The 22426-nt window shown below is 38.3% G+C and overlaps 1 protein-coding gene and 1 non-coding gene across 2 annotated transcripts in view; one reads left to right on the top strand and one right to left on the bottom strand.

Annotated features, from left to right (window-relative positions):
* Positions 1-1041: 1041 nt before the first annotated feature.
* Positions 1042-1113, bottom strand: trnaq-uug (transfer RNA glutamine (anticodon UUG)). The gene has a single exon. It is a non-coding gene; the product is annotated as a tRNA-Gln (tRNA).
* A 17328-nt stretch (positions 1114-18441) lies between these two features.
* The window catches only part of LOC109967218 (vitamin D receptor), a 54693-nt gene continuing 50708 nt past the window's right edge, over positions 18442-22426 (top strand). Inside the window, exons 1-2 of the mRNA XM_020612638.1 lie at positions 18442-18584; positions 19273-19418. The gene's annotated coding sequence lies outside the window, so the exon portion shown is untranslated. The remainder of the gene's footprint in view (positions 18585-19272; positions 19419-22426) is intronic.

The raw sequence follows: 22426 nt of genomic DNA, 5'->3' as shown, positions 1-22426 counted from the left end.
GTATTCCATAGTGAAATAGTTTAATCTGTGCCAAAATGTGATATACCAAGGTTGATAAATGACTTGGGTGAAGTGCTGCACTCAAATAAAGGTCCTGTACCCAAGCACAGTTAGGGGATACTTGTAATGCTACATTTCAAGGGGAACTGTTCAGTGGTGCAAAAAGTGTTCACATCCTGCACTTAAGTAAAAGGAGAAAGGCCACAGTGTAAAATACTCTATTACAAGTAAAAGTCCTGCATTAAAAATGCTATTTAAGTAAAAATATGAAAGTGGTAGCATCAAAATATACTAAAATACTAAAGGTAACTAAGTTTCTGACAGGGGATCAATACATTCTTATGATTACTGTATTTTATTCTATTAATCTGATTGTGAAAAGTAAGTAAAGTAATAAAATAAATGTAGTGTAGTAAAAAGTACAGCATTTACCTCTGAAATTACAAAGTACAAAATAGCAGAAAATGAAAATAATCAAGTATAAGAACAGTAGCCTACTTGAGCAAATGTACTTAGTTACTTTCCAACACTGTAACTATTTGCCCTTTGTACTTCTTTCTCTTTTGTTTTTTTCCATCCATCCATTATCTTTACTGCTTATTACTGAACAGAGTGGCAGGGGGCTGGAGCCAAACCCAGCTGACACTGGGGTAGTGGCAGCGTACACGTGGACAGGTCGCCAGTCTGTCACAGGGCTGGCATAGACAAACAACCACACACACCCACAGTCTCTCCTCTGAGCAATTTAGAGTCACCAACCAATCTAAGCTAACCTATGTCTTTGGACTGTGGGAACCTGGAGCAAACCTATGCAGGCACAGGGAGAACATGCAGATTCCATACAGGAAGGCACCGGGTCGGCCAGGGTTTGAATCCTGTACCTTCTTGCTGTGAGGCGACACAGCAGCATAGCATATTTTTGTTGTTGTTGTTTGTTTTTTTCCAGATAATTTAATCCCAAACTACATTGTTTTATAGCTCTAGGGCAATTGCCTTTTGATTGTTGTGCTAGTTTTATCTTGCATGTGGAAGTAAAGGATGAGGTCCCACCGAGATTTGAACTCGGATCGCTGGATTCAAAGTCCAGAGTGCTAACCATTACACCATGGGACCAGATGGCACAGCGGTTTTGGCGCATTGACTTATGGTCTTTAAAAGACGTCTCTACAACCATTAACTTGTTTTGTTTACCAACATTACAGCTCAACGTTGTAACAACTAATCGACGACTGCTGTACGCTAACAGAGGAATTAGCTCGTTGTCGTTAATCCAGTCAATCAAAACTATTTTGAAGGTGAAATAACTAATGTTGACATTATGCACATTAATGAATGTAATAACTTTAAATTAGGATGAATGTCACGATAAGCAAAATGTAGGGCTGACAACATGATGAGATGTTTCAGCCCCTTTTCTCTTAAATCGTCGTTACTAATTGTTTTAAAATAGTGATCTATCTTGATAGTTGTGTATCTTTGGCTATAACCAGCGGCCAACATTTTAAAGAGTAAGGATTTGCATGTTTCTTAATAATTGTAAACGCGGTAGTGTTTTATCATAGAATGCCGCAAGGGGGCAGCAGAGGCTTTATTTATCTATCTATCTATCTATTTATCTATCCATGTCTGTCTGTATGGCTGTAAGCCTGGCCTATGCAGTCTATACATCCACCCATGGCTAAACAAAGTGGTGCTGTGTGAATATTTCAGCCTGAAGTTCCACAGTTTAGTATGTGCTAACAGGTTAATCCTGTCATGAAAATCCCCAACACATGAGCTGGCCACTCCCACTTGACCTGTGGCTCCTTTAGCACCATTAAAGACCAGGGTAGGTACATCCACACACAGGTGATCAGCACACACACAGTTAAGAATCTGGTTAATCTGTGTGGCGCTGGAATTTGGAAGCAAGAATGTGACACAAAGCAGCGCAGTGAGATGCAAGGCTGTTTATGTATAGATTATCATTAGTGGTATCTGACCTATACCCCATACACTGAAAAGTAGGTCAACCACAGGAAAAAAATTGATATTGCATAACTATTTGTAATTTGACACAGTGAGCTGAAACACGCGGTCTGGTATAAAAACATGATAACCGACCTCAGATGAACACATAAAATCATTCAATATACAAGTCTGTTGATATTTTAAAGTGTTGCGGTTTGAACAGAAAAAAATAAGAGTTCCAAGTGTGAATATACCATATAGATAAAAAATACAAACTGTTCTTTCATATAAGCATGTGCAGAAGGCAGGTCTGTGTTTTGCCCCCCACCAAATTTCTGTTGTCTAATTGGAGTTGACCCCAGACCCTCATGAGATAAGATGGACTGCGTGGAATGCTGCAGTGCATCACGTGCAGACACGTATGTGCACACAAACACAAGTCTGTCTGGTTTTCTGTTGACTTTTCCCTTCCTTATAGTACACTTTATAATTATTATTTGTCTAGGTGTATGTAGTATTAAGTACCATTTATTATAGTTTTATTTCATGCATAATTTTGTACAGGGTAGATATATTCTGCTGTGATACTTTCATTTCTCTGTGGGGTATAATAAAGTTTATCTTATGTGGTGCTTGATCAAGTGTTATGAGCTGCCTAGATTTTTACACATAATCAGTTAAAAGGTTAAATGTAATGTAAAAACAGCTCCTTACATCCTGAACGAGCCAGATAATTTTTTAAAGCTTTTTACAACAGGTTTACTGACATCTATAAATTTTACCATCAGAGTAATGTAGATTAGAGGAGATGATGAATTCCTGTGGTACTAAATACACAGAATATTGAATATAAAATTGATAACTTACAATTTTAATTAGACATACAACTGAGTTAATATTGTCTAAATGCAACCCAAAGACATAAACAATGAAAGTTCAACTTTTATTTCTTTGGTTTAAAAACTCATGCCTCCAATCTAAACATCTACATTTTAAGAATAATCTGCTGCTAGAAATTCAGTACAAGGAGGTTACCAAGAATGTGCTTTAAAAACCCATTTTCAATTCTTTTAAACATAGCATGGAGCAGACTAGAAATTGCACGAGCCTGACCATAATTACTCGAGAGAGCTTCAGTGAATGAAGAAATGTTTAAAGGCATCAAAAGAAATGTGAGTTTCATTAAGACTGAACTATTTTAAAGGGCTTTTAAATTCATGACGTCTGTCATTTCAGACCATTCACTTCCTAACACATTTAAATTTATCATGTCAAATTAGCTGAAATTAATTTGTGTGTAAGCTACCTTGAAAATTTTCAGCTAATCATTTGCCTATATTATAGCTGACTTATACCAGGTTAGAAGTAAATGTAATATAATAATAGCTCTGTTTCAGTAGCAGTAGCTAATAATTAGAATTGGACAATGACATTTGGTTCAAAGCACCTCTTAGGTCAAGTGGTGTTTTAGTAAAGGTAGTTTTAATCTTAGTTTAATATATTAGCATGCTGAAATTAGCTAATAAACACTAAGCACAACCCTGAGACTGATGGGAGTGTCAAGAGTATTTGTTCTAAATCATATGGAAATTCAGTAGTTGTTAAGATATTTCAGTGTGGATGAAAAGAGTGGATCCACCAACTGACCAGCTAACAGTGCCATCCAACGATCCATGCTGCTAGTGTAGCTAAAAAGCACCTATGAACTTTTTTTTATAAGACATTATGTAACTTAGTTAATTTGTCTAGAAATTAGAATAAATGTGTGGAATCCTACCAGGCTGAAACGGCAAATATTTGCAGAGAACTGAAGCTTTAGCTTCCATTTGCTGTAACACTACAGGCTAAACCCGACTGGCAGAAATGACTCCCTGTGGTTTGCATGGTTTGGTTTCTGCAGAGTGACAGGAGATGGTTCCTGAGTTAACCGCACTGAACGTTTGTTATTGGCTGAAAGATTTATTTTAGAAAGGGAAAACTACACACAGAGTGTATCAAAACTTGTTTTATTTACCCCTCCATTCTTTTCTCAGCTTACAGTGTTCCCAGAAGTTTGCTTTACTATGAACTGGTGTATGGAGCTTTGTACAAAATATATGTTTACTGGCATATATTAGTATCAGTGGTGTGCACAGGCTATCTAAGGACCAGGGGTCAAAGAAGGGGCAATTCTGCTCCACACAGAGTTGGGTTTAGGTTTAGATAAGGGTGCATTCAACATGCTCAAGTACTGTACTTAGGTACGGTTTTGAGGTATCTGTACTTTATTTATTTACATGTTGTGCTACTTAAATCTCGCTGAATTTCAGAGGCAAATATTATACTTTTTACTGAATTACATTTATTTGATAACTTTACAGTTACTTTACAGAATAAAACAGAATACAATATAACCATAAGACAATATTGGTCCCCGTTGGGAAATTCAAAAGCTACCCAGCAGTACTTCAAATTATAAACATAAAATTGTTAAAATTAGCTCAGTAACAGTAATGTGATGTACACAATAATGCACCAATAATTATAATTCATTTATATGATATACATTAATGTGAAATATGCCATTCTGCATAATGAGTACTTTTCAGTTTGGTACTCTAAGTATATTTTGATGCTAATATGTTTGTACTTTACTTAAGTAATGCAGGACTTTTACTTGTAACAGAGTATTTTATTTTTCAAATGTCCCTTTATGGAGTGACTTCCAAAAAGTCACTGAGAAGAAAATGTTCACATCTACAAGTAGTGACAGCAGAACAGAAATGAACCAGTGAGGTAGAGTGTGTTTATAAATGTGACTTGCATCTAAATTTAAAATAGCTCGGAAGGCACCTCGAATAACCTTATTTCTGTGTCCAGGTGGCTTTACAGGTGGCTCTCTGTGTAGCCTCTCCACTGACATGATAACATGCTTACTCCCTGTTTGGCATTATAGGTGAAGTATAGCCAAATGTCAGCCTTCCAGTCCATCCGGCATTTTATTCATCTCCCTCTGATGGTGTGTAGCTACAACACTGCTGGTACTGCAGGTGCTACAGGAAAGAGCAAATGCAATGTTCACTGACAAGGAACAAGCTTGTTGGCATAAAAACGCGACAGTTATTTGGATTCACTGCCGTTGTTCAGACATTTATAGTCTGTAGAGTAAAAGCCCACTGACTAGGGAGATCGTCTGACCTTTCTGCTTTGAGGTTTTAAGCATAATATTTCAATAACTACCAGATGGAGTGGAACAAAATGTGATACACACATTCATGTCCCCTTCAGGATGAACTGTGATTCCTTAACTTTTTATTTTGTACAATGACAAGACCAAAGTTTAATGTGTCCAACAAACACCACAAAACTAACCTCACAGTAAACTAATAGGCAGTATTACCCTCCAAACGTCAGCACAGTAGCATTACCATTGTGAGTACATTAGCTAGCTTAGTTAGAATTTAGCTCACAACACCACTCTGCATAAGTATAGCATCACAGTGCTAGTGTGGCTATAGGCTATTGTAATTCTATTGTCTATTTTTGAATTCCACTCCTTGGCTTATGTCAGAAAAAGATTTTGTCATCGTTTTAATTGCTGAGACAAATTTCATTTTATGTGTGTCTTCTCTACATTCTTAAATGTCTTCTTACCATGCTGCAGAGTCTACATACAGTAAACCCATGTGAGCATGCCACATCTAACAAATGGTTTCCTAGCCCTGTGGTGAACCCTTGTTTTTAAGAATACCTCAGTGTAAAATGAATATGATTGGTGTCTCCTCCTGCTGTGTTTCTTCCTGGCTGTACATAGTGGCCTGGTTGTGACTGTGACCTCTAATGCTTGGACTGGAACCTGCCACATGACTTCAGCCTGGCAGGAAGGCAGGGAGAGAGTTTATGTAACACACACAGTCTCAGTTTATCACCCTTGGACCACTGCTCCCTTCTCAGCTGTGCTCTCTCTTGATTTCATTTTGACACCTCCCTCACGCTCTCTTCTTCTAGTGGGCAGGATGTGATCTCATGGTTAACCACATCTCATTTTTTGCATTACAGCACAGCTTGGTGGTCACTTCTGTTTTCCTGTTTGCTCTGATTTCACATTCTTAGGCTTTCTTGATGACAAAAATCCCACATATGTGTTTTACTGCAATATATGAGCAAACTAAAACCCCTATAATTTTCCTGGACTGTGGCTGGGCTCCTCCTCCGCTCCTCTGTGTTCGATGTTCCTTCCATTATCTCACCCTCCTGCCTTCCTCTCCCTCCACAATGGTTGACATGCGAATTTCCTTCACTACAGCTGTGTCCCATGTGATCTAGTCAATTTGCGCCGTGCGTGTGGCAGTCATAGTTATTTCTAAGTCTCTTTTACTGAAATAAAACACACCACAGTTTTTTTCTTATTGCTGTATTGTTGGACAGAGTGGACTGAACTTCAGTCACAGTCAGAGACAGGCAGGCACATGCTCTGTTACTGACAACACCCAGAAATGCAAAAGGCATTTTTACTGGCAAAATCACACATTTGCTATTTTGACACAATGTGAATTTTTTTTTTATTATTATTGACAGATTATAGTGTTTAAAGAATAAGGTACATTCTTTTGACTGAATCATTAATTGAATCATTGATTGAATCATTAAAAGAATACACACAAACCAGTATTTATCCTGCAATTTTTTCCAAGTTCTTTGTATTGACATTTTAGAGATGCAAGATGCTTATCCAAAAGTGCCATTATGCATCTTCACGCTGCATGGCACAGCGGGGCTCAGTCCGAAAAGAGCACTATTTAAACACTGCACAATACAAACAGCACTCGTTCATTCCTGTGGAGCAGAAAGAGCTCTAAATCTGTCTGAAACTGTGTTTTTGCTCCCAGACTCCCTCAAAATGGAACACCTCTGATAAAACCCACAGACTACATACTGTACTGAGGAGAACTCCCACAGACAGGCTTACACTGTAGTGAAGTAAAGAGTGAGTGTGTGTGGAAGGAACAGCTAGACTGTCGGACAAATAGAGCTGAAACATGAGGAGAAGCATCCAAGGCAAAAAAAAAACAACAAAAACACAGGAATGTGCAACTTAAATTTATCAATTTGAAGTTGTGTATCATTCTACACAAGACAAAAGCAGTATATTTTATTAACAAATAAATTTGTGACAGAGATTTTTTTGACTGACATGATACATGCTGGCAGATAGATGGAGGGATTTGCTGCATTTGAGAATGCTTTTAGCTGCGTAATGGAAAATTACTAATGCTGAGTGGTAAAATGTTGCTTAATCAGACACATTAATGTGCACCTCTTTCTTTCTGTGAGTGCAGTATAAAATGTCAGAGGGTCCAGAGACAGTTGAAACAGTTATATGGTTGTTATGGTATTAGGAATGCAAGCATGAGTCTTAAGTTGCTTGGAACTGAGACAGACAAGTGGCCAGAGTCTGTGTGCAGTATATAGACACCTGGGTGAGAATGCATTTGCTCATTGCCATGCTTTAGTATTAACAAGTCATGATGATACTCAAAGAGTTGAGTCTGAATCCTAGGTTAAATAGTCTGGATGAAAATGGCCTCACCAGTTGTTTCAAGAAAATTCTCAGACCAACAGAAAATGAATCAGTGGATCCACAGGTACTGATAATGTAGATTTTTGCACTGCTGATAGGGATAATAGATTAAGTGACAAGTGCTGGGTTTGGTCACATGGGACAATGTTTTGAAGGGTTCCCACAGAAGGCCCGCACAGAGCATTTGAGATTACATAGAGATATCCCAGAGGTGAGTTTGTGAACAGATGATAACCCAGGAACCTTCCATGACCTTTCGAATTCTAGTACAAGCAAGCAAGTCAGTGTTGCCCTGCTCTGCCTCAGTGTGTACTACTACCTGCTAAGTGCAGTAGTGAGGGCTTTGGTGAGCTGAGGCAGATTAGAGGCTGGAGACATAAAGGTGTGGGCATAGAGTCCCAGTGTTTTGTGCTACTCCCAACTTTATTCATAAGTGCATTGGGGATACGTGGCAGGAAATGGTCACTGATAAAGTCACATCTTGACTTAATTAGGGATAACTCACTTTTTAAGTGAATCTGAGTGAGTAAAGCCAAACATCCATAGTCTCATAACATAGAATGAAATGAAAAAATAAAAAATCTTATCAAAGGGGTTGATAGTGATGCAGTGGTTAGTCCTGTTGCCTCCCAGGAAACGGGTTCCAAGTTTGAACCTTAAAAATGACTGGGGCCTTTCTGTGTGGATGTTCTCCCCTGTGGCTGCATGGGTTTTTTCTGGTACTTTGTCTAAATACATGCAGGTTAGATGGTTGTCTATTTCTGTGTATCAGCCCTGTGATAGACTGGTGTCCTGTCCAGAGCCCACCTCTTACCCAGTGGTGGCTGCAGCTCTATTAAGTGTTTCAGTAAGCTATGCCAGTGTAGCCAGCATCCACAATACCAAGAGGAGCAACCTCACCATGCAGTTGTTTTTTGATGTCATCAGTTACACCTGAGCTTTTCCTGCTATGACAAGCCAACATGTTTACTGTGAAAAATGCCTTTGCTACTGCTACTGAACTGGCTAAAGTTTAAAACACAATGGACACGAAGACAGAATAAGATAATACTTTATCATATCAGAGGGAATTTTGCCTTGGACACAAAGTTGCTGCTGCTCAGTACAAAGTTCAACAGTATCATTTATCATACATCTCATAAATACCTAGATAAAAGCAATGGTACAATAAATGTCTCAATATAAATACTAGAAATCAATAAAATATTCAATTTAAAATATAAAACACTCAAGAATGTATAAAAATCTTCCATGCACAGGGGTATTAGTATATGAATATTACCAGTATATGATTTATGTTTGGTTAATAGACAAACAAGCTGTGCACTTTCTTCCATTACTCAGTTATGCAGAATCATGGGATTTTGTCTTTCCAAAAGTTTAAAATGAATTCTATTTAGTGGTTCTAGTATTGACTATTTAGATCACAACAGCTCAAACAGCTTGACAGAGCTTCTACCCTGGCTAAAATTCTGGCATAACAGTTCCTTCTGGGACTCATCTTGTCTAATTGGGCTATAATTCATTCCAGGTTAGAGAAAGTTAAGTGTTTTGCTAACAGAAGGACACTGTTAATGGGCACATTTTAGCATTTTAAGACTAGTGTGACCACACACCAGACTTCATGCTTTTGATTTGTAAGAGGTCTCTCCAGTCTGTGGGGACTAAAAGCCCCTGAGCAATGTTAGAATTTCAACCAAGATGAAAGATTTTCTATTTTTATGCCCCCAAATTACAAGAAGTCAGTGTTTCCTGTCAGGTGGAAGAGCCTCTGGAGCAGCATGCAGGGACCTCTATTTTTCCTCTAAAACCCAGACGAATGCGGTTTCTTTGAGGTTGGAATTTTCTAAAGACAGAGTGGGTAACCCCTGCAATCACTCAAAGGCACTGAAAGTCTGGGATGCTAGATTATTAACTTAATACCTTTTAGCTTTAAGTCTAGTTTCACCATTTCTAATCAAAAGCAACCAGAGAAAGACTTAAACATTAGGCAAGGTAGGGAACTAAAAGTGGCCCCAGTGGCCATAAATGTACCACGATGCTTTGATGGAACAAATTAGCTTATGATTTGAAAGCATAGCCCCTTCTGCAAAAAAGTGTGATTAAAGTACCACCTCTTAAATAATTAAGAGTGAGAAGAAGAGAAGGTATTCAGTAAAGAAAACTACATCCAAGGCTATTCAACAGAAGATAATTACATTCAGGGAAGAATCAGAGTGAGGAAGTACTGCAGCAACATGTGGATCCAGTTAGCAAGCTGAAAAGTAAATTAAACTGTGGCTATTAGAAAGAGATTGTATTGCCAGGCAAAAGAATAAAGTAAACATATTTCTGATAAAAATGAATTTTTCATTTCATAATGTGTTTGCTGATAAAAATGATTATTCTTCTCTCAGAACTGAGTTTTTCATAAAAACCACTTGCTGCTGCTGCTGCTGCTGGTCCTGTGAACAGTTTGTGCAGGAACAGGAGACTGGGGAATACCTTTATCCATGGCCATCAGCGACCTCCTTCATAGCGACAACATTCTAGTTTAGAAAATGGGTGAGAATAAAACACAGCAGAGGCGCCCTGTTTGGGTTTGGCTGGGGCTCCCAAATCATGTCATGCTTTTACGTGGGCAGGCTAATTTGTTTAATCTTCTCCGGGCTCCAGCCCTGCTATGGAAACACAAATCACAACACACTAGAGGGACTTTTACCCCAGGGACAATTCTTTGACTTTAGTTCCTAAGACTAAAAAGTACCAGGGACATTCTGGTGGAAACGTAGCTTAAGTCTGCCCCTGCACCTGAATGAAATACCCTTGATATGTGCAATAAGCAAGCATAATTACTTGCATCAGGCTTTGGGAACTTGTTTTGCTTATGACCCTCTGCTACTGGTTACATATTTATGAGCAATGGTGGGAAGGTTAGGCTACAGATTACTAGTGACTCTGTTAAAAATCTAATAAGTAATGTAACTATTGTAATTATTTCATCAAAGTAATGTAACTTATTACTTTTAATTACATTTTTGATTATTTTAATAAAAATGTTTTAAACTGGGCAACAAAGCTGAAAAGTCCTAACATACATTTAAACCAGGCAGAAAAAACCTCAACTATACTCCACAGTTTTTACTGTCAACCTTTTATTAAAGGCTCATCAATATAACTTCATCTACATAATATATTACTGTTGAAACATGTAGCCTACTGAATGGGCACCAAGCAAAACATTTTTCTGATTTCAGAAGGAAAATACTGTTAATTTTGCAGCATTTAAAAGCATTCTTGTCCATCAACAACGCCTTGGCGTTGTCAGCTGCTTGCAGCCAGGCTGTTTATAGCAGTGCACGTTGATTTGATTGACAGATGACAGGCGGTGCAAAGTCAACTAAGAGAACCAATCAAAAGCAGTGGAGCCTATCTAGATGTAGAAACAGCTCCTTATTAATCGTCCTACTCCTGATGTTGTTTTTTTGTCTCAGCAGGTTGCGTTGTCCGGAAACATGCCAAAAGATGGCAAACAGAGGCAAAGCAACAGAATGAATATTATATATATATATTTATAAGCTTTTTAGCCAAAGGAGTATATTCAGATGTAATCCCTTTGAAATCACCAGCATTTTGATTAGTAACTTTAATTTAATTATGCATTTTTCTCAGTAACTGATTACAGTTGCGTTTATTTTGGAATTACAGTAGCTAATTTCAAGTAACTCTTTAGATTGTTTTACTTGAAATATTTGTAGAATTAACTGTCCATGCTAGTAAATTATATTGGAATGTACATTATATGTGAAAAGTTCACTTTAGGTTAATTCTGTGTGCGCTTATCACAGTGTTCAATTTCTAAGAAAAACAACAGTGATTCTAGCCCTTCCTTAGCATGCAACAGATACACTAAGCAGCAACACTCTTAGTCAAACATTTACCCAAGTCCGGTCAGGGAACTAGCAGTACTGTCTAGGAGGGTTCTCACCAGCCCTGCTTCTGTTCCATCTCCTCATTTAAAATGTAAGCTAAATGAGTCTGCATCAAACATTTATAGCCTACCTAAAGGCCTTTAGCCTCCTAGCTCTTAATTGCCTCTACCTAATATACAATATGAAGATTTATTCACAGATTGACCAAGTTTGTTTTATACTGCCCTCCCTGTCACTCATGCATGCACACAAACAACTCTCTTTACTCCTCCCACATGAAAGATTTAGCTTGAGCATGACAGAGAGCATATTGCTTTCCCTGAAGACAATACTGCTTCTCTTACTTTTATCTCCCAGGTTTCTAAAACCTGATGTTTTAAAAATTTAAATCAGTCAGATTTCACTGCATGAGAGTTGGGTGGTTATAGCAACAGCAGAATTTCACATGAAGACAGAATGTAAAGGGCAAAGTGATGTTTTTGTTGATTGTTTTATCAAAAAGAAATTCAAGAATAGTTTTGCATCTGTAAATATTTTGTACACCATACGTCTGTGCCATTTTATATACTTTTACCAAATGCATATCTCTGTGGACTACTTACATATTTGTGTGCATCTCTTTGTTTCCTGGTGCTGTGGGCTTGACCCGGGATAGGTTGGCACAGCAGTGTGTAATTTTCTATATATGTATCTGTGTAATCCTGACTCAGAGGCCTTACACTCAGGGTTGCCAATTTGTTTTTCTTCTTAAACACACACCACACACAAAGCAGATATATACAGATTCTTTTAAATATGAATACAAACATATTAGTTATTCTCATAGCATCTGGAAAAAAACTACACTTTTCAAGTCTTTACTTCCTCTGTAAGTTTTCCTTGCAGTGCAGAGTTTGTCTTGTCTTTCATTTTAGTGAAAACCCAGTACAGCACAAGATGTTCTTCTCCTTTCAAAACAACAGGTGCAAATCTGTATAAGCACATCTGCTCTGTAATCATTATTTTGCATAATTTCCCCAAAGGGATAAAAAAGAGAGGGAGGATTTAAGGTGAGATCCATGTAATGTACAAACAAAAACAGACATCCTCAGCTGTGCAAACATGCACTCATCCATCCATCCTGGGGGCCTGTAGTAGTCTGTACCTCCAGGAGGGATTAATGGGTTACCCAGCTAACACTGAGCTCAGCTCAGGTTTACCACAAAGCTGGCTCACTTTAAACGGACTATATCACCACAGTAACTGATGTTGCATGGCTGCCCTTCTCAGGTGCCAGTTAAGTTCACAGGATTGGATGAAAACCTGTTAACAGCACTGACCAATCAGATCACCAGAAAGTGATCATTTCTACGGTATCCTGAAAGGGACAAAATTGTTTACATTAATATGATATGATAATAAATAGGCCTAGATATTACTGAGCAGTCGTTTTGTTGGTTTCTATGGCTCACTCTGGTTTATACTGTAGCAGTGACATCAGAGGATAGAGGATAGCCAGACTAAACGGAACTACTTTCAACAACAATCTCATCACCTCTGCCATTTTATTCTTATATATGACCCTGCAGTCGCATGTTCTGTGCTCTCTGTAGCCCCTACAGTTTAGCATGCACTTCAAGATGTTGTGATTTGTGTCACATGCAACTACTCTGCTCATGAACGGACTAATATTCATGCTAGGACACAGAGATATGCATGAGGAACAGGAGGAATCTGTGCACTGAGACATGCAAATAGTAAAACTGTCTCACACTGTCACTGTCTGACAGTCGGATTCTGTTTATATAGCCCAATATCCCAAGTTTTATTGAAGGGGCTTAAGAGAACGTGTTCTGTGCATTTTGTGGGCTATCCACAGTAAAATGGAGAATATAATTTAAATATAATGTAATAATTATAGTATACTGTATGTGATTTGGAGATAAATAAAAAAGATGAGGAAAAAAATGCTTGATGTATCACGTAATGAACTCATTGGAAATTTGACATGAATGGGGAAAAATGGTGACACTGCGCAGGCTGCAGTGGACAGAGCGGCCAACCAGTCAAAGCCTCTGTGTCAACAAAAAGTAAAAAACACAAAAATGGTAAGTTAAAGATGTACTGGTTGAAGGGAGAATAGCCACTGTTCTTTTCTTTGAAAGCTGCTGCCAGTTTCTAGCTGTAGGGAACAAATGTGGGGATGTGTGGTGTATTATATAAAATTAAAAATCTTTGTGGTAGGAAATTGTCAGCAGTGTATGATTTCATAGTTCACTGCAACAGAATCAAAAAAGGACAGAAATTATACACAAAATCCAAAATAAAGGCCAAGAAATGCAGTCAGAAAAAAGCACAGTCTTGCCCTCCTGGTTAGCCCTGCTTGCTCTGTTTTATATAAAAAGCAATTCTCGTCTTTTATACATGAAGTTTACATTATAGCAGCAGTTGTTGAGCTTGTTCTGGCTGGAGATCCTCATGAGAAAACTAGGTTTCAAACTCTGGCCCCACTCCTTATCTAAGGATCTATTCTGGGGTCTGAAACAATGCTGGAGGAGTGTTACATTACCTATCCAGATGTGGACATTTTCAAAGTATATGTGGTAAATAAAAGGGATGTCTATGTACAGAAACGTGCACCCATTAGACTGGAATTTCAACACTGTTTTCAGAAATCAGGTAACTCTTATCTAATTGTCATGGTAGAGGATCTTCACTGTTTCCAAACACAGACAAATTAATCTGAAACTGTGATGTGAGCTTCCTCTTTGCGGCTTGTGATGACTCCCACTGGGACAGAGGTCATGAGGGGCCAGAGGGACAAGGAGCAGTGACTGCAGTGAAAACAGCAAAGAGAGCAAAGTAAAATAATGAGTTGCAGGATCAGATGTGACTGAACGCAACAGCTGGAAGCTATCTCAACATCAATGAAATGAATCATTTCATTGATCTATTCCTCATTTTGTCTTTATTATCACCACATTGTAGTTTTTTTTATTTATTTTTATTTTATTTAGTTTTATTTTATTTTTGCTGCATCAAAAATCACTTTTGTGGTGTGGACTGAGCAAAGCATGCAGGCCAGCAAGAAATGAAGCAACAGAGGAAAACAAAAGCAGAGGAGGTCTGGTGTTGTGCAACAGCTTGACATTGATCAGGATTGTTGAATGATGACGCAACAGTCTTTTGTCTCATCTGTCTGCCGTGTGTAGCTTCACTCTCACTCTCTTTTCTGTCCCTCACATGGAAGAAACTTTTCTTTTCTGTTTATGTACTTAATTTCAGATACAGAAGCAGTAAACATTTAAAACCATGGATGGCTAGGATAGAAGTATGAAATGTAAGAGATGGTATGAGGAGTGTGCCAGTAAAACCAGTAGGTAGCCAGTTCCATTGATCCATCCTTTCAATACTTATATTAGATATGCTTGATAAAGAATGTTTATCACTATTGTTAGTGAGGAAATGATTCATTCTACTCATCAATGGCTCCTTCTAGCAAGCGTTTTTGCCACATCTTTGAGAAAGAAGCTTTAAAAAGTAAGTGAAAATGCTTTAAAAAGGTTCGCCTACAACTTACTCATTTTATTTCGAAGCCACATAAATGTGATCCTAAATGTATTTAAAAATAAATAAAATGTGCACTATCATCCAGATCCGATTTTACTCTGTGCATTCTCATCATTTTTGTGGGTTTACATACAAACTGTTTTATATTTTTACAATTTGTTATGTAATTGACTTTCATATAAATGTAATCTATTACACAATATACAAGTTGTCTGTAGTGGGACACCCCACATAATATCACAAAGTCAGATTTTAATCAACTGTGTCAGCTGAAAACAGGGTTTCAGTGTGTAGTAGGCTGCTTCCTGACTTACTGACCCCATGTTCTAGTTTTGCTCAGCTATCCAATTCCCTTACATCTGACTGGAAAGAATGTAGCAAATTTGTTGTGAATATGAGTTAAGTTTCTTGATGCTGGAAGCTGATGATTACATTAATTAGGAGTTGGAGGATAAGGCAAAGCTGAGGAGCATACGCATTGAAAATCAGGACATAAGAAAGGCCTAGTTTTTGCTGTGATGGCTCCCTCCCTGGACTGTGTGCTCATAGCTGCCAAAACATTTCCTGAGAAACCTGTGGCACAAGAGGCTACCAATCTTCACGCCACACACTGCGAAGTTGATCAGAGAGTGTGTTTGCCAACTTCTGCAGCATTCCTTTAGGTTTGTGCAATTGCACTGTTCTTTGTGCTTTTTTCACTGCAGCTGAAACACCAGTGTGAGGACTGCATTCATCCAAGCGAAGGTCCAGTCATTTGTGAGAATGAGGGGGCCAGGGCTCGGCTTGCTTGCGACTATTTGCTTTTCCAGCTGTTTCCTAGACTCACCCTGTGAGTGGGAAAGAAAGTGGTGTGTATATGTTGGGTGTGTGGTGGTTTAGAGATGGAGAGTGGGGGCGTTGAAGTTAGATGGAAAGATTCCAAGTTCCAGGAAGGAAGACAGTGAGGAAGAGAGAGCTACAGGGAAAATGTGTGTGTGTGGCTGTGTGTGTACAATTTAAGTGAGAGTTCAGTTTCTCCCATTTTGATTCTGCTGTTTGCACAGGGGAAACACTACCCAGGCACCTCATATAGTGTACGCTCCTTAGCTTTCTCTCTCTCATTCACATTCACAGATGACAGTGGATGTTGAAATCTCGTGTGCACATGCCCCCACACAAACATGCCCATATGCCTGGGTGCCTCTCATATAGACTGATCCGCCTCTGAAAACACAAAACCACAATGAATGGCCTAGATTCCAACACATGCACACACAGGCAAGCTACAGGAAGATATCATGCCTACTTACATATGTAAATGTCAGGTATGTAGAGTGCATATGTACAAACTGTTACAATGTCTGTCTGAATATTCTGTGTATCATAATTAAGAAAATCAGAGAAGCGTGCAAAAGGATTTTCTTAGAACTGCAGCAGTACTAGTTGCAAGTTAAAAGCTGGAGCTGGACATAGTCAGTATTGAACATGCCACATATGATCTAATGAATAAATAGGTGGCTTTTTAGAAGCCTGCTTTTACGCGGCACTGAAAAGCAGGCTTTGAAACACCTTAATCCTTTTACTGAAAACCTAAAGCCACCAATAAGAAGCTTCTACTTGTCTTTTTTCCATCTTTCAGAAACAGGCTTATATTGCCTGTCTCGTTTGCATCATTGCCTGAAATGTACCGCAAGTTATGGATTACTAATGGGCATGCTTCCAACATGGACCTTCTTGTACTTCTTGTACTGAAAGGTCATGGGTTGGCTCCTCCAGGCTGCCAGTGTGCACTGGCCCGCCCATGCAAATGACAAGAGATGGTTTTAAGAAAAGAAGCACTACTAATTAATGAGTGAGTGAGTAATGTGATGATTGAAATGGTATAATAAAACCTCCCAGGGGTGACACAGTATAGCACCACAGGGCCCTATCATTGCCCCTTAATTCTTCCACCAAGCAGATTGCTTTCTACTGCTTCATATTTCAAATTCACTACATTTCAGAAAAAAAATATTGTACTTTGTACTCACTACATTTATTTGATAAGTTACTTGATGACTACTTTTCTGAATTTGATTAATAAAACAAAATACATTATAATCCTAAGACTTTACTGATCCTTGGTGTAAAATTCACAAGCTACCCAGCAGTATGTAGAGTACTTCATCTTATAAACATACTGTACATGGTAGTTAACATCAGCTCCACTTTTACCAGCAGCAGCATTAAAAGTGATGTATATAATAATACATCACTAGTTATAATCCAATAATATGATATACATTAATGTAAACTGTGCCATTATGCATAATGAGTACTTTTTTTGGTACTTGAAGTATATTTATATGCTAATACTTCTGTACTTTTATTTATGTAACATTTAGAATGTACGACTTTTACTTGTGACAGAGTTTTTTTACACTGTGGTATTGCTACTTTTACTTAAATAAACAATCTTAGTACTTCTTCTACCACTGCTTATGAACACTGACCAATTGTTGAGTAGGTCAGTGACAAACATTTTCACTAACCTGTACTTTAGTATGTAGTTTCCAGGACAGCGATGTCAGAGGGAGATAAGAGGATGCTGGAACTTTCATATATGATTTATAAGTAAATTATAAATAATTTAAGCTACCTTTAACGTTCAAAATGCAGCATTGCTAAAACACATATTTGCAAATTTCAGTGGTGAAAGAAGTATAGAGAATGTTATCTTGAGCAAAAGCAACAATACCACAGTATAAATACAGTTAAATTACTAAAGGTAAAAAATGTCATTATGCAGAATGGCACATTTGCATTCATGTATATCATTTTATTGGATTATAATTATTGATGCACACATCACATTTAATGTTGCAGCTGGTAAAGGTGGAGTTAACTACCTTAAATACTTATAATTTGAAGTATTTTGGGTAGCTTGTGAATTTCCCACCAGGGTATAATAAAGTCTTATAATTATATAATATTTCCTTTGTATTAATCTGCTTCTGAAAAGTAACTAAAATGATCAAACAAATGTAACAAAAAATACAATATTTGCCTCTAAAATGCAGTGAAGTCGAATTATTAAGTAGAAGAAAATGAAAATACTCTATAAAGTACAGATACCTCAATACTGTATTTAAATGTAAATGTAAAAATGAGTACATGTTGGCTACTTAGTTACTTTCTATTAGGCTACTGCTTTTCTTTTCTTTTTTTAATTACTCACCATTTCTTCAGTTTTTATAAATTCAGGCAAACATGAGCCCTGAACATCACAAAGTCAAAATATAAGTATTGTACTTTTTTATATTTAAGAACGTCTTTTAGTTTATTTTATTAACTATTATTTTTGGCCAAAATTGTTTATTACATACCGGGCCGTCTTCAACGTCACGACACACCCCTATACGGCAGGGAGACTCAGCTCGAGACTGACAAGCCTCTCGACCAATGGGCACAGACACAAATGCAAAACGGAGGGCTGTGATTGGTTATTGCAGGGGATTATGTGTATGTATGGATATGTCTGACTGCTAAACCGAGAGGGCGTGGTTACGGAGAAGTACTGTCCATCTATGTTGATACGGTTCTAAAAAACTGGACTAACAGGGTGTTTGCTTATGTTGCTGGTCGCATGGACTAATGTAAGTTATTTTGCACTTTCTTCTACCTGGGGGAATGTCACGTGTAGCGAAGGGTGTTGGAGCGCCGTAATATCATTTGCCCCTTTTATTTGGTTTTGCAGAGAGGGGCTTTCAGGCCGAGAGGCACACGCTGTTCTCGGGCCAGTAAAATGAACTGGTGTTGCCGTAGCTCTAGCTTTTGTTTACGCACTTTAGCGGGCTACACTATGTTGACATGCCTGCGACCCAAACAATGTATTCACTAAACCTGGATGTAATGTCATTGTAGAGAGCTCGCCTAACAGCCCAACGCTACAGTAACACAATAATATCAACGCCGTCTGAATATTTAACTACATGTTTGTAACTGCTGGTACCTACTACTGTTAGCATGTTTTTGACGCTCTTTACGCTCGTGTGCGGAGAAAATCCATTTACAATGTGGCAATGAATATGGCCGCGTGATCATGTATAAGGTATGTGCCGAATGTCCCAGAAGACCTGAATTGATTCGCGAGTGGTCTAAAGTCTTGCTGGAGATATCTGCCTGAGCTAGAGCTGTGCTATTGACCTGCCAGATTTAGTGAACGGCGTTTGGGATAACATTGTGCAAGAAATGTCGGAACATCACTTAACCTAGCTCCTAGTCCTTCAACTGACCGTTAGATAGCCCTGCCTAAATCTCTCCCCCTTTCTTTTCTGTTGACAGTTTTGTTGTACCGAGGAAAAAGTTTTTCAGCTTGTGGAAATTATTAAAAACCGAGCTCCACTGGCTCGGAAAATTTGGCGAACTGTCTCCGATATTTGGGGTCTCCCTTGCTACTCCACAAAGTGACGTGTGATATGCCACATCAGGTAAGAGAGTGCACTGATTTGTTTTTGTGACAGAAACGCCGCTTTCCTATTTGTTGCTTCGCCATAACGGTACCTTGTTTATATGCATTGAGGCACATGGCATTTCACACTGCAGATTAATTAAGCATCACAGCACAACTATTGCACCATCCATCCGTCCCCGGTTACGTTCTGTGTGTGGTGTTATTGTTATAGGCGGGTGCTTCCTTTCACATTCCACGTATGTCTGTCTGCAGCAGGGCAAGTGCGTAGATCCGTCCAAATCCAAAACACGTCGATAGGGAAACCAACCGAATGTGATGCTGTTACACTGGTTTAAATTAGCACTTATGAATGCATTCGTGTTTAACCTGACAGGGAGCTAAGTGCTGTGACGCTTGTTTAGAAGTGTGCAGTGTTGTTGGATGTCTTCCTTCCTGTAGGTTGACACTCTCTGTTGTGGAGGAGGCTGCTGCTCATCTCTGCACTCAAGGAAAACAACCATGCGGATTAGTATGGAGATGAGTGCAGTAGAATGGACTGGAGCAGGCTTCACTACCAACTGTTTGACTGACATTTAGATAAAATACCTGTAAATATACATTGTACAGATTATACAGGTCCGTACAGGTCTCTATTTTTAAATACACTATTTTTTATTCCTATTTATCTCGTTTCACAATGAGCATTCCTTTGTCTGTCTGCATTGTTTACTGCCTGTTTATACTGTTTATTTTGCAATGTTTGCACTGTTTGTTGCTTGTTAATACTGCTTATTTTGTTATACTACACAGCCTTATGTTGGTTTACTGTTTACTTGCCCCTTGCATGGGGATATGTACATGCACATTGAGAGCTGTTGTACCAGGGTCAAATTCCTCGTGTGTCCGACACACCTGGCCAATTAAGCAGATTTTGGTACTGAAATGTAGTGTGACTCTCAGGATCCATATACAGAACTGCACAGTACATTGAAACATTGTTCTTTAATGTGTCCTACACCTCTATTACCGGATTAACAGCAGCTATTAAGCTATCAGAACACAGTGTCCTGGGTTAAGATAAGGAATTACATCATGTTTTACTGTTGGTTAATTCCTGATTTCTAATAATGGTTCTCCTCAAATTTCAGCTTTCACTATGAGACTAAAGTTTAAACAAAACAATCAGTCCTTTAAATATGAATTCATTATTTTGATACTTTTGAAAAGGAGGTTGACTGGTCCCTTTGGCTGAAAAAGAGGTGAACAGGCTTTTGATTATTCTCTTATATTCAGTTTTTTATCCACTGTCTTTTTGATTTCCTGTTTGGACTTTTCTCAGCACAGTGATGGTGTTTTCACACTTGGTTTCTTTCAGCCTTCAAAACCAATTCAGAGTGAATAGTCAGCATTTTTTCTGTGTAAATGTGAACACTCCAAATGAACTCCCAAACTAGTTAAGTTTGTTTCAAGTCCGCGATATGGTTAACTTAATCTGTGCATTGTGAACACAAAGTGCTCCAGGTTCGCTTCTAGTCTTTTGCATGTAAGGGTGGAAACACCAGCAGTCTGAAATATCTAGGAAAAGTCCATCATGGAGAAATGTAGTTTTCCACTGAGCAGTTTGTAGTTTCTCTCCTTGCCCATATATGTTATTCATTTAAGCAGCTTTGAGCCTGTGCACGGGGTTAACTAAATGATAGGAATATGGGGTAATGATTAAAAATAGTCATTAGCCAGCTGATTGTTGTGGGTTTGTTTATAAATTCAGTCTGCAATGGTCAAAGCATCATGTGAACTGTCATTCAGAAGTTCAGTTTCACTTGGAGTTCCCAGAGCAGGGGTGGATGTAATGATTTGGGGGCTGGAGGCACCTCATAGTAAAAGTACTGTCAAAGAAAGAGTCTTTTGTTCAGTTTTTTTCAGCAGTTGCATTATAGTCTAGTGTTTTGTTCAAAACAATGATGTAATTTTCTACTCCAGTGGTAATGGTAAATTTGAGGAAAATAAGAAATAAAGCACTATTAGCACTCTGTTTATTTTTTTTAGCTAAAAAAAACTATAGGAGTAAAGTACCAGATTAATAAGCAGTATTGATAGTAGTACTTTTGAAAACTTTAATATGGATGAGTAGTTTGGTGCAAGGAAGAAACTACTACACTTCTCCAGATATGAAACGAAGAACATATCAAACTACAACTCTATAATGCACATACACACTCAAGGTTTCAGTTTTCAGCTCATACGAGAGTGAGGGGGTTTCATTAGGACCCCACTGCACTGCCGAATCAAAGTGAAAAAACTATGTTAAAAATACTTTACCACATGCAATAGAAACAGATAGTAGAGAATCATTTGACATTAAAGCCATATGTGAAAGCAGTAAAGGTCTGAGAGTCACTATAGTATGAACAGAAAGAGGGCTGAGGCCCCATCAGAGCTGAAGTGAACCAGAAAGAAAAGTGAGCCCTCTTTCAAATGTACTCACAGTTTGAACACAATAAGAACTGAGTCCCTTTTTGTTGGTCCCCTTTTTGATCCAATTTAAAGAGGACTGAGTTCGGTTCATTTAAAAGGGACCACGTGTTAAAACACTATGGCTGTACTACAGTTTGTAGTGCTGCACTGTCCCAGCTTCTGTTGTTGTGTTGACTCTACTCAATTTGATGAGAGGCAACGTACCTTTGGTAGATTATGCAACCATGTGATTAGAAGGTTAATGTTTTATTATTTGAAGAATGGGTTATTTAGTGTCACTGTGGTTTTGTTTAACAATTTGTGTTTGCTTGTTTTTGGCTTGTTGTAACACACTGTGACTTTATAGGATTTATGTGGTTGCTGCTCTACATTGTGAGTAAACGCACGACTTTTCCTGCAGTAACATGATTCACCCATACCCAGGACTGCATGTTTTTATGTTTCCATTCCATTCATAGAGTCTTTGTAGACTGGAGTAGAGGTTTGGTCATAAAAAGTACAATCGCTCTGTCACTTACTGGGAATTCACACCGAAAGCAAGACATAAGCAGAGCGCAGTCAGTAATGACG

The sequence above is a fragment of the Monopterus albus genome, unplaced genomic scaffold (genome assembly GCF_001952655.1).
Source record: "Monopterus albus unplaced genomic scaffold, M_albus_1.0 scaffold126.1, whole genome shotgun sequence".
NCBI classification, from domain to species: Eukaryota; Metazoa; Chordata; class Actinopteri; order Synbranchiformes; family Synbranchidae; genus Monopterus; species Monopterus albus.
This window is presented reverse-complemented; position numbering and strand designations above follow the sequence as displayed.